The sequence below is a fragment of the Balaenoptera musculus genome, chromosome X (genome assembly GCF_009873245.2).
Source record: "Balaenoptera musculus isolate JJ_BM4_2016_0621 chromosome X, mBalMus1.pri.v3, whole genome shotgun sequence".
NCBI lineage: Eukaryota > Metazoa > Chordata > Mammalia > Artiodactyla > Balaenopteridae > Balaenoptera > Balaenoptera musculus.
Window position 1 is genome coordinate 14,671,625 of NC_045806.1, and position 13,641 is coordinate 14,685,265.

General features: G+C 37.9%; 1 protein-coding gene across 4 annotated transcripts in view; it reads right to left on the reverse strand.

The window, feature by feature from the left end:
* RAI2 (retinoic acid induced 2) overlaps nt 1–13,641 on the reverse strand; it is a 402,071-nt gene that overhangs the window by 372,247 nt on the left and 16,183 nt on the right. For 3 of the 4 annotated variants that reach the window (XR_005018443.1, XM_036841002.1, XM_036841001.1), the window contains exon 2: nt 12,288–12,435. The exons of the other annotated variant lie outside the window; for it this stretch is intronic. The gene's annotated coding sequence lies outside the window, so the exon portion shown is untranslated. The remainder of the gene's footprint in view (nt 1–12,287; nt 12,436–13,641) is intronic. 4 annotated transcript variants of the gene reach the window in all.

Here is a 13,641-nt window from a genome sequence, read left to right on the forward strand (position 1 = left end):
CCCAAAACCTATGGGACGCAGCAAAAGCAGTTCTAAGAGGGAAGTTTATAGCTATACAAGCCTACCTAAAGAAACAAGAAAAATCTAAAGTAAACAATCTAACCTTACACCTAAACAAACTAGAGAAAGAAGAACAAACAAAACCCAAAGTTAGCAGAAGGAAAGAAATCATAAAGATCAGAGCAGAAATAAATGAAATAGAAACAAAGAAAACAATAGCAAAGATCAATAAAACTAAAAGTTGCTTCTTTGAGAAGATAAACAAAATTGATAAGCCATTAGCCAGACTCATCAAGAAAAAGAGGGAGAGGACTCAAATCAATAAAATCAGAAATGAAAACGGAGAAGTTACAACAGACACCGCAGAAATACAAAGCATCCTAAGAGACTACTACAAGCAACTCTATGCCAATAAAATGGACAACCTGGAAGAAATGGACAAATTCTTAGAAAGGTATAACCTTCCAAGACTGAACCAGGAAGAAACAGAAAATATGAACAGACCAATCACAAGTAATGAAATTGAAACTGTGATTAAAAATCTTCCAACAAACAAAAGTCCAGGACCAGATGGCTTCACAGGTGAATTCTATCAAACATTTACAGAAGAGCTAACACCCATCCTTCTCAAACTCTTCCAAAAAATTGCAGAGGAAGGAACACTCCCAAACTCATTCTATGAGGCCACCATCACCCTGATACCAAAACCAGACAAAGACACTACAAAAAAAGAAAATTACAGACCAATATCACTGATGAATATAGATGGAAAAATCCTCAACAAAATACTAGCAAACAGAATCCAACAACACATTAAAAGGATCATACACCACGATCAAGTGGGATTTATCCCAGGGATGCAAGGATTCTTCAATATATGCAAATCAATCAGTGTGATACACCATATTAACAAATTGAAGAATAAAAACCATATGATCATCTCAATAGATGCAGAAAAAGCTTTTGACAAAATTCAACACCCATTTCTGATAAAAACTCTCCAGAAAGTGGGCATAGAGGGAACCTACCTCAACATAATAAAGGCCATATATGACAAACCCACAGCAAACATCATTCTCAATGGTGAAAAACTGAAAGCATTTCCTCTAAGATCAGGAACGAGACAAGGATGTCCACTCTCACCACTATTATTCAACATAGTTCTGGAAGTCCTAGCCACGGCAATCAGAGAAGAAAAAGAAATAAAAGGAATACAAATTGGAAAAGAAGAAGTAAAACTGTCACTGTTTGCGGATGACATGATACTATACATAGAGAATCCTAAAACTGCCACCAGAAAACTGCTAGAGCTAATTAATGAATATGGTAAAGTTGCAGGATACAAAATTAATGCACAGAAATCTCTTGCATTCTTATACACTAATGATGAAAAATCTGAAAGAGAAATTATGGAAACACTCCCATTTACCATTGCAACAAAAAGAATAAAATACCTAGGAATAAACCTACCTAGGGAGACAAAAGACCTGTATGCAGAAAACTATAAGACACTGATGAAAGAAATTAAAGATGATACCAACAGATGGAGAGATATACCATGTTCTTGGATTGGAAGAATCAACATTGTGAAAATGAGTATACTACCCAAAGCAATCTACAGATTCAATGCAATCCCTATCAAATTATCAATGGCGTTTTTTACGGAGCTAGAACAAATCATCTTAAAATTTGTATGGAGACACAAAAGACCCCGAATAGCCAAAGCAGTCTTGAGGGAAAAAAATGGAGCTGGAGGAATCAGACTCCCTGACTTCAGACTATACTACAAAGCTACAGTAATCAAGACAATATGGCACTGGCACAAAAACAGAAACATAGATCAATGGAACAAGATAGAAAGCCCAGAGATTAACCCACGCACCTATGGTCAACTAATCTATGACAAAGGAGGCAAGGATATACAATGGAGAAAAGACAGTCTCTTCAATAAGTGGTGCTGGGAATACTGGACAGCTACATGTAAAAGAATGAAATTAGAATACTCCCTAACACCATACACAAAAATAAACTCAAAATGGATTAGAGACCTAAATATAAGACTGGACACTATAAAACTCTTAGAGGAAAACATAGGAAGAACACTCTTTGACATAAATCACAGCAAGATCTTTTTTGATCCACCTCCTAGAGTAATGGAGATAAAAACAAAAATAAACAAGTGGGACCTAATGAAACATCAAAGCTTTTGCACAGCAAAGGAAACCATAAACAAGACGAAAAGACAACCCTCAGAATGGGAGAAAATATTTGCAAATGAATCAACGGACAAAGGATTAATCTCCAAAATATATAAACAGATCATTCAGCTCAATATTAAAGAAACAAACACCCCAATCCAAAAATGGGCAGAAGACCTAAATAGACATTTCTCCAAAGAAGACATACAGACGGCCACGAAGCACATGAAAAGATGCTCAACATCACTAATTATTAGAGAAATGCAAATCAAAACTACAATGAGGTATCACCTCACTCCTGTTAGAATGGGCATCATCAGAAAATCTACAAACAACAAATGCTGGAGAGGGTGTGGAGAAAAGGGAAACCTCTTGCACTGTTGGTGGGAATGTAAATTGATACAGCCACTATGGAGAACAATATGGAGGTTCCTTAAAAAACTAAAAATAGAATTACCATATGACCCAGCAATCCCACTACTGGGCATATACCCAGAGAAAACCGTAATTCAAAAAGACACATGCACCCGGATGTTCATTGCAGCACTATTTACAATAGCCAGGTCATGGAAGCAACCTAAATGCCCATCAACAGACGAATGGATAAAGAAGGTGTGGTACATATATACAATGGAATATTACTCAGCCATAAAAAGGAACGAAACTGGGTCATTTTTTGAGACGTGGATGGATGTAGAGACTGTCATACAGAGTGAAGTAAGTCAGAAAGAGAAAAACAAATATCGTATATTAATGCATGTATGTGGAACCTAGAAAAATGGTACAGATGAGCCAGTTTGCAGGGCAGAAGTTGAGACACAGATGTAGAGAATGGACATATGGACACCAAGGGGGGAAAACTGCGGTGGGGTGGGGATGGTGGTGTGCTGAATTGAGCGATTGGGATTGACATGTATACACTGATGTGTATAAAATTGATGCCTAATAAGAACCTGCAGTATAAAAAAACAAACAAAACAACTAATACTAAACTTTCATTGGGTTATTTGTATGGAAATATGTTAATATAAATGTTTCAGACATTACATGAAATTTCTAAAAATCTTATATTTGTATTTGTATGGAATATGTATGGAAATACGTTAATATAAATGTTTCAGACATTACATGAAATTTCTAAAAATCTTAAAAAAAAAAAAAAACAAGTATCAGGCATGTAAGTTTCCTTCATGTCTTTTCATCACTTGAGAGCTCATTTTTTTAGCACTAAATAATCTATTGTCTGGATGTACCACAATTTATTTATCCATTCACCTACTGAAGGAGATCTTGATGGCTTCAACATTTTGGCAATTATGAATAAAGCTTCTCTAAACATCAAAAAAAAAAAAAGCAGACACTAACACACCATTGTAAAGCAATTATACTCCAATAAAGATGTAAATAAATAAATAAATAAATATTTAAAAACCAAAAAAGAGGGGCTTCTCTGGTGGCGCAGTGGTTGGGAGTCTGCCTGCCAATGCAGGGGACATGGGTTCGGGCCCTGGTCTGGGAGGATCCCACGTGCCGCGGAGCGGCTGGGCCCGTGGGCCGCAATTGCTGAGCCTGCACGTCTGGAGCCTGTGCTCCGCAACGAGAGAGGCCGCGATGGTGAGAGGCCCACGCGCCGCGATGAAGAGTGGCCCCCGCTTGCCACAACTAGAGAAAGCCCTCGCACAGAGATGGAGACCCAACACAGCCAAAAATAAATAAATTAATTAATTTAAAAAAAACAAAAAAACAAAAAAAACAAAAAACCAAAAAAGAAATCGTTGGCATGTTGCTGGGTGTGTAAGCATAATGCAACTCTATCAGATCCTCTCCTTCATGGCCAACCTGAGATGGAGAAGAGAAGTTGGAGGAGGCTTTTTCTTTTTTCGTTTTTTGTTTGTTTGGTTTTGGTTTTTGTTTTCTTTGTTTGTTTGCTTGTTTGGAAAGTTAGAGGGAATAGGAGCTTCTGGCTGCTGAGGGTGAGGGCCTCAAAAATTAAAAAGGATCTGTGTGTGTATGTTCATTGTTTATATATGAATAATTGGATGTCATATACAAAAGTCATAATAGATATCCTACTTCCAATAACCAGTCCAGGGAAGAATGTCAAAGATGATAGAACTTAACATGCATTATCAAACCTGTGGTAGTTTTATTGTCTGGGAGGTTATAGTATCTTAAGGAGCCTGGCAAGAAATTAGGCTTGAATGCAAAATGGCACTTTCCCTTAATTTCATCCTAGTATACTTCTATCAAGGCATTCAAATTATGAAATGTCAAAGGTCCATTTACAATCTCTATTTTTACCCCACATGAAAAAATATATTACCCTGTTACATATACTTGTACTTGGTATATACTGGGATCAACTATAAAGAGTCTTACCAAAGAAAGAACATCTTTCTTTCACTCCTAAAGTTAACATTCAAAGATAGGTAAGCCAAGCAATAATGATTCCCTTCCTGTATATGTTGATTTACAGTTTTCAAGCCATTTTCACACAGATAATCTCCTTTGATCTTCACAATAACTCAATGCAGAAGGAAGGGCAGATATTATTTGCATCATTTTACAGTTGAGGAAACCAGAACCCAGAGACTATGGTAGAGACTGGCCAGTTATTTACCAAACTGTGTTCCTTTTCTTTTTTGGCACATAGCAAGACTACATTTCCCAAGATCCCTTGAAGTTAGGTGTGAACATGTGATGATTCCTGTCCAATAGAATGTGGGTAGAAGTGATGTGTACCATTTCATGGCCTGACCCATAAAACCCTCCAATATATAAGCTTCCTATTCTCTTTCCTCAGTGGCTAACTGAATGACAATTACTCCAAGAACTCAGAGGACAGCAAAGCTACAATATGGAAGAAGTTTGAGTCACCACTTGGAGACTCAAGAGAGTTGTCCAGGAAAGCCAGACAACCAGGAATATGTATTGGATTGTTGTGTGAGTGAGAAATAAGCTTATGTTGTTTTACGTGATTGGAGTTTGGGGGTGATTTGTTGCAGCAGTTACCCTACGTTAATACAGAGAACTTAAATGATTTACCCAATGTTACACAAATAGTTAGTTTTTAAAGAGAGAGAGAGAGAGAACTAGAATTTTGTTCTTCTAGTGCTTAGTTTAATATTCATTTCTTTACAGCACCAACCATATGTAAGGCACCCTGTTTGTAATCCAGTAATTGAAGGACTGAAAAGTATGACAGGCTCTTTATATCTCTCCACTCTCTGATGGTCTCCTCTTTTTGTTTCCTCTATGTGATCTTCTTGTAGTTCCTTTCTCAAGCATCCCAGTAACAACCAAATACAGTGACAGATACTAGGCTTTACTGATCTAAGAGCACTCATATCTGAAAATCACCTCTCCTGTGTTCCCTCTCCTCCTGATAGTACAACCAAGAATTAATAAAGCATATATTCTCTATTACTGACATAGCCTCAAACAGACTTCCTTTAGAAGGAACCTGATAAATGAAGCTGCCAGTACATGCAGAGAACAGACAGTGACTGAAGTACCATTAGGTACGGTCATAGACAGATTGTGTCAGGGAGTCAGAGGCCAGAGGGCAAGTGCCAAGGCAAGCAGAGGTAGTGAATCCTTAAGGTGAGAGACACTAGTGAGAGGAAGTTTCTATTAGGCTGTAGAGAGATGCAGGCAGTTGTTCAGGACCTTGGAGAGATCCTAGTGAGTGCCATTGCTCTGAGATTATTTATTCTGAGGCCCAATCAGGTAGTTTGCCCTTCCTTCTGACCCCTCTAGCTGATAAAGGGGTCTTGTCCTTTCTATGCATGTCTTAGTTTCTATAGAATAAGAGATTTATTCTCATTCTTTCTGAGAAGTTCAGGGCCTGTGTCCAGTAGGTAGGTTGGAGCTGTCTTATCTAGCCTTACTAAAGGCCACATGAGATGCTCACACCTCAGAAAATCTAGAAAAGTACATAATCAAGGGACTTCATCCTCTTCGTTTATGTTCTAGAAGTTCTCTCTCTCACCTTGGTGAAAGGCTAGTGCTTAGGTGGGCCTGAGCTCCAAACTTTTCATCCAACTGAAACCTTATTGCCAAATGAACCACATCATTAATTTTATAACCCTAAGAGGAAGATAACCAAAGTGAGGGGCTCCCTTCTTCCAGAAGGCATGTTCTCAAGAAACTTAATAGATATTCTATGAAAAAAAGATTATACAGAAAAATTAATTTGAGAAACCTTCAATAAAAATGCTAAATACTTTAAGCGCTTTCATATATATTTTCTCTCTCTCTCTCTCTCTCTCTTTATAAAATACAATGTGATGAACATCTTCAGGCATATGTTTTCTTCCCCTCTTGGGATTACTTTTTCCTTTGGAGATATGTTCCCCAAAGTAGAATTCTTGACTTAAAACAATACTATCACTTGATAGGTATGGCTAAATTCAATTGGGATTGTGTAATTTTTACTTCCATCAGCAGTGTATGAAAGTATCAGTTTTGCTAGTATCAAATTAGTAATTTGCTTTGTATTCTTCAATGACTAGTACCTAGAACTGTATCTAGCCCATAATATTATACTCAATAAGAACTTGTTTAAGGTTGAAGCAAAAAGTTTAACACTTTCCCATATATTTCTTTACTTAGCATAGGTCCTCATTTGGAATTGTCAGTCTTTTTCTTCTTTATTATTGGGGTATTAATGTTTTCTTTTGAATTTTCCTAAGATATTAAACCTGTTTTCCATATTTGTTAAAAATATTTCCCCTGTGTTTTTTAGTTTCTTGTATACAAAACTTTAAATTTTTATGTAGTCAGAAATTGTCAGTTATAATTTTGATGTTTTTTCACTTTAAAGCTTATAAAACTTGGGACTTCCCTGGTGGCGCAGTGGTTAAGAATCCACCTGCCAATGCAGGGGACACGGGTTAGAGCCCTGGTCCGGGAAGATCCCACGTGCCGCGGAGCCACTAAGCCTGTGCGCCACAACTACTGAGCCTGTGCTCTAGAGCCTGCGAGACACAACTACTGAACCCTTATGCCACAACTACTGAAGCCCGCGTGCCTAGAGCCTGTGCTCTGCGACAAAGAGAAGCCACTGCAATGAGAAGCCCGCATACCACAACAAAGAGTAGTCCCCGCTCGCCGCAACTAGAGGAAGCCCACGCACAGCAATGAAGACCTAACACAGCCAAAAATAAATAAATAAAAAATAAAATTTTTTAAAAAGCTTATGAAACTTATAGAGAGTTCCAGAGACCTCATAAAGTTCAATGTTTTTCCTTATGAATTAATTTCTTATACGTATTTTATTCATCTGGCACTGTGGTGTAAGGTATGGGTCTAAAATGATTTTTCTCTAAATCAGTAACAGATATCCCAATGCAATTTCTAGTCAAGTTTCCTTTTCCATGGTGTCTTTTGAATTTTACCAGTGGCTCTTGGTAACACGTGTGGGTTGAAACAAAAGAGGATGAGTTTCAAATCTCATTAGGGGAAATAATATGAGATAAAAGAGAATTATTAACACTTCACTGTGTGGGCTTCACCACTTTGCTCTCAAAGGGTTTACAATCTTGTTGTCAAAGGTCAAACTTTTGTTTACTCCATTTATGTGTCTGACTGTAACAATCTAGTGGACATAATGTGTTTTAAAGTGGGTGTTGAAATTTCACTTACACTACAATTCAGATATGCAGTGTAAATGTAGTTTATTTCTTAAAAACCTAATATATTATTCTTCACAAACCCCAACGGCACTTATTTCCAAGCCCTAGGGTCTTCTCGAGGCTAGAGCCTGGATGATGAAAATGGGGTTGGTCTTAGATAGAAGATGTCCTTATATTCTCTTGCGCTGTGTTCCCTGCAGGCCTTAAGGTCAGCATTGGCAGCTGGTGAACTTGTGATCTGTTTCTGGTTTTGTTTTTTGGCTCAGTGTTCTAGGAGAATATTGACCCTCTCCCTGTGGCTGTTTCAATCTCATCTCTAGAAATCCCTCTGAGTCCCTGTCACAACCTCCTCCTCACCCTCTGAGAACAGAGCTCACCCTTTATCCTCTGCTCTAGATCACTGTGCCCTGTAAGGTCCAGCCTCACGCAGGCTTCTGGGCTCCAACATACGATCCACACCACATGGGAACTGAGATTGACTCAGACATGCTAACCAGGTCCTCACTGCGGAGGACACTCTTGGTGCTCCACAGTGATGCCTTTTACAAACCAATTCACCCATCCCTCCAGATGTTGTGTGATGGTTGCTAATAGCTTACAAATGCCCCCTTCTTTGGAGAATTTCCCCCAGCTGAGCAGAAGCCACTTTTGCTTAGGAAGCTATGCTCACCCCCACCTTTGGGGTACAGCCCACAGCCAGTGACTAAATGCCATAGAGGTATGGAATTCTGGCCTCCTTGCCTCAAGGGGAAACAGCTCTGTGGTGCAATTCATGCTACAGAACTCCCTATGGGTTCAGGCTGAAGCTAAGAACACATCCTTGCTTAGCACCTTCCCCTGCCCTATCCCACTTCCCTCATTCCCCTTCTCCTGAGAGCATTCCTCCAATAAAGAGCATGCACTGGAATCCCTGTCTCAAGCTCTGCTTCTAGTGAACATGACCTAAGACACTCACTATGTCTGACAATGCCTCTCTTTATTAGGCTGAGCCATCCCATGTTGGCAAAGGGTCTCTGTCCAGCAGACTCCTCTAAAACTTTCAAGCAGTAAATGAGGCAAAAGTTCCTTGGTCTCAGTTTTCCCCAAATTTGTCTGTCAGCACCACCCCCATCCTTCTCCCGAGGACTTGCCTACATGAGACTTCTTAATACGCCAAAATACCAGTTTTGTCAGTTTCATGAGCTGCAAATACCTTCCCTCACCCTGTGATTTACCTTTTCACTCTTACAGTGTTCTTTAATAAACAGAAATTCTTAAAGTTAATATCTAATTTATCAATATTTCCCCTTTCCTTATGAATAGGTATCTTTTGTATCTTGTTTATGCAATTCATCCCTACCCCCCAACCTCATGAAGATATTTTATATTATCTTTTAGGAACTTTTTGATTTTTCATGTTCAGGTTTTCAATACACCTTGAATAGATGTGGGGATATGGTGTGAGATAGAGGTTTAATTTAATTACAGTTACCCATTGTCTCAGTACTATTTATTCTAAGGATTGACATTTCTCTTCTATAGTGCAACATATATCAAATATTGACCTTATATGTGGATATGTTTCTGGTTTATTCATTCTATTTCATGGTCTATTTTTCTATCCCTGAAAAAGTAATATATTGTCTTGATTACTATAGATTTATAACACTCTTCTTATCCAATGGATCAAGTTTTCTCCCTTATTCCTCTGCTTCAAAAGGGTAATGCCTATCCTTGGCCTTTTATATTTCCATATGAATTTTAAAATCAGTTTGTCAAGTTCCACCAAAAAACATTAACTGGTATTACATTAAATTTAGAAATGAATTTGGGGAGAATGGGCATCTTTTTTTCTCATATTTACTACTGTATATCTCCCTGTTCTTATACTCCTTTAATGTCTGAGAATAAGGTTTTATCATTTTTTTCTGTAGAATCTTGCACATCCTTAATTATATTTATTTCTTGGTATTTTGTATTAATTTCATTTTCTGTTTCCTGCTGGTATAGAGAAACATATTGGATTTTGGGGTATTGAGCTTTCACATCCAGGGACTGTGCTAAAATTCTCTTATTAATTCCAATAGTTTATCCGCCAAATCACTTGGATTTTCTATGAATATAATCATATATGCAAATAATGACAGTTTTCTGTTTCTTTCTTTACAATTCTCATGCCTTTTTCTTGCTTTGTGCCCTGGCCAGAACACTCTGAACAATGTTGAATTGCAGTGGTTATCAGGGCATTCTTGTCTTGTTCCTGATCTCCAAGGGAAAGTTTTCAACATTTTATCATTTAGTATGTTTGCAGTAAGTCTTTTAGAGATTAAGGATGTTCCCTTCTTCTCTGACTTTGCTAAGAGTTTCTACCATTAAAGGATGTTTAATATTATCAAATGAATTTCTACAGCTATTGAAATTACCATGTGATCCCCCCCCCTTGTTCTATTAATGTGATGAATTAAACTGTTGGATTTTCTAATTTTAACCCAACTTTGCATTCCTGAGTCAATCTCTATTTGGTCTCTATCATGTTCTATGAACACACTAACACATGTCTCTTGGTGCATTGGGCACACATTTCTTTTGGCTACATATATAAGAGTGGAATTGCTGGGTCACAGAGTGTGGAAGCTGATTTTAAGGAAAGAGTATGACTTTAGGTGAGTCATACTCAAGTCATACTTGAGTCAAGGCTTCAGAAGGACCTCTAGGGGAAAACATTTAGCAGGCAATTAAAGATGTGGAACTGGAGTTTAGGTAGAAGCCTGAGATGTGGATTTGGGAGGCATCAACATAAAGTTTATATTAGAAGCCAATGGAATGGAATGCTCTGTGTGGGGGAGGATCACAGAAGAGAGAAAAGGACTCCAGATCAACATGTGGAAAACACCTGTAACTAGGAGGCAGGAGGACAAAGAGTCAGTAGAGACAGGCATGACTTCAGATGGGTGGGAGGAAAACTGAGAGTGTATCAAGCTTTGAACACTATGGAGAAAAAGGATTTGGTGACTAGGAGGCCTTCACACTATTTTCTCCTTTGCCATAGTTGCTGCTATAGCTACTGCTATGCTTCTTTGTTCGTTTGCTTTTAATCTTAATAAAGTTCTTTGGTTACTTTTGGAGTCATGCCAATTGGCAGGACTGTTATCACCCTGGCAGCTGCTAAGAACCTTCTTTACCATCCCACAGAAATACTCAGGACAGAGTACTTAATGAGCACTTACTAATTATAGGCCCATCAGTCAAAATTATGACCTCAAGAATAGCAGGCTTCCGAAAGTCAGCTGAAGGTGCATGTGTCACAGGACAAAGCTGTCACACAAATGGAGAGAAAGAAAAAAAGAGGTTCCCTTTAAAAGCTATTAACTTTACAGAATTGGGTAGCTGAGGCTTCATAACTTGATATACTGAACTTTCCTTCATGCTACCTCTTGCAACTCCTGTCACTATTTAAGGCTCCTTTTCAAAGGCCACGAGAAAAATCATGAGGAAAGAGAAAGGGAAGAAGAGGGAGGGTCAGCCAAGTACTGTGGATAGAAATGTCAAAGAAAGTTTGGGAAGATTTCACTAATTTGCCCCATACCCTCTGTGAGTAGGGAGTAAAGCAACATACACTATATGTCATTAGGTACACAGCAACAACCCTCAAATATGCAGTGAATGTTATTCCAGAAGATAAATATTTATCATGTTTTTACTCTATTCCAAGCTAAGGAAAGACAACCTTGCAGAAAACATCTCATCAGCAACATAAAAGGTCAAAAGGCAATGGAAAATGAGAGTAAGAAATGAATGATAAAAAAAGAAATAGAATCGATAACTTCCAAACCAGAAGAAAACAAAAATGAAAAAATAAACAGGAACAACAAGAAAGCAAAAATTAAACCCAAATATAGCAGTAATCTATGCTTTTAATGTTTAATAGATAAGTAAATCTATTTATATTTGGTGGGTGAAAAACAAAAACTAGACATGGGCTATTTATAGGAGGCACACCTAAAACACAATGACATACATAAGCTAAAATAAAATGTATGGGAAATATATATTAGACAAATAACAACAAAAATCTATCTAGCAAAATTAATATCTGGCAAAACAGAACTTAAAGCAGAAAGACAGTAAGAATAAAGCAGGACCTCACTAGATGATAAAAACAATCTACCAAGAAGCTATAACAATTTTGAACCTGTATGCATTGAATAATGTAGTTTCAAAATACATAAAGCAACATTTTTATAACAGATGCACCATCATAGAATATTTTCAGTTAACTTCTCTCGAAAAGTTATCAATAAGGTGGGCAATATATATACATACATTAAAAACAGTGAAGATTTAATCCACACTAAAAACACAGCTTGATCTAATATTCATACACAGAATACTGCACTCAATGAATAGAGAATACACACTCATTTTGAGATCACATGTAACATTTACAAAAATTGACTACAAAGAGAATACTAACCTTGCATTCATGGCGGTGAGAGATATGCTAACAGTGTTGGTCCTCTTCAGTTCAGAGACTGGAACAGTCTGAGCCTTCATGTGGCCAAGTCAGGAGCAGCTGGCCAACAGTCCCAAAGTGATAACATGTCAGATTCCAAGAAGGCTTTCTGATGAATCAGAAAACGTGAAATAAACTAAATCACGTGAAACTCCACATTTTGGGATTCAGAAGCAAAACCACTTAAAACACAATAAAATGAGAAAAAAACTGTGATAGTTCTATTTTCCAGTTTACTGTTTTTCCTTGGTTCATTTTTTTATCCAGTTGCAAACAATCAAATAATTTCAACTGCCATCTTCCATTTCTGTTGTACTTTCACAGATAGTACTAATTCACTTCATCCTCACAATAAACCTGTGAGGTTGAAAAAGTATTGTCATTCTTAGCTACTAAACTCAAGTAAATGAAACCAGCCTCTTGCCCATCACCAGAAAAAACAATTCTTTAATGATAGAAGTGCCAGACCTTGCTAAAAAATACTGCAATATTATTCTGGATATCCAATAGTATCTTTGTAGCACCCACCCATATCCCTAACCCACTAGCATAAAGCCCATTTTTGCCACCAGGGCAGCAGGCTGAAAGTGCTACAAAATTGAGGTTCCCCCAACAGTCCTCAACCCAGAGCTGACAGGATTTGTATATGAAATGCTTCAGCTTCCTCACCCTCAGGTGGGAGAACTCTGAGTCTCCTACACCACCTCCCAGAGATCCTCAGCAGGCTGAAGCTCTGGTAGCACCCTATATTAGCTCCTTCCCATGCCTGTCTCATTTCCTCACCCCACTCCAGTGTTTCCTTAACCTCTCAATTAAATGATTTGCATTTGAATCCTTGTCTTGGGATCTACTTCCACAGGAACTCAAACGAGGACAATCTTTCACACTAAAAAAAATTGCACCATGTTTTGCACAATTTCTACCTATTGCTTAATGTCAGAGAAAATTGAGTCATTAACATTTGGTTTTGATCTTCTGAAATGTAGGGAATTCATGGTAAAATATAACCAATGAACACGGTATTTAGTGAGCACCCCAGCGTGCATAGTTGGGTACTAATGGCCTTATTTACAATACAACACCATTTACAGTACAGAGTAAGGGCTGTACTAGGCTACTGCAGAGGGAGAAAGTACTAACGAAGAATAGACTATTTAAGGTTGGAATTTAGTGAGGACATGGGGCCAGGGAGGGGTTAGCAATTCTTTTTTTTTTTTTAATTTTTAATTTATTTATTTATGGCTGTGTTGGGTCTTCGTTTCTGTGCGAGGGCCCTCTCTAGTTGCGGCAAGTGGTGGCCACTCTTCATCGCGGT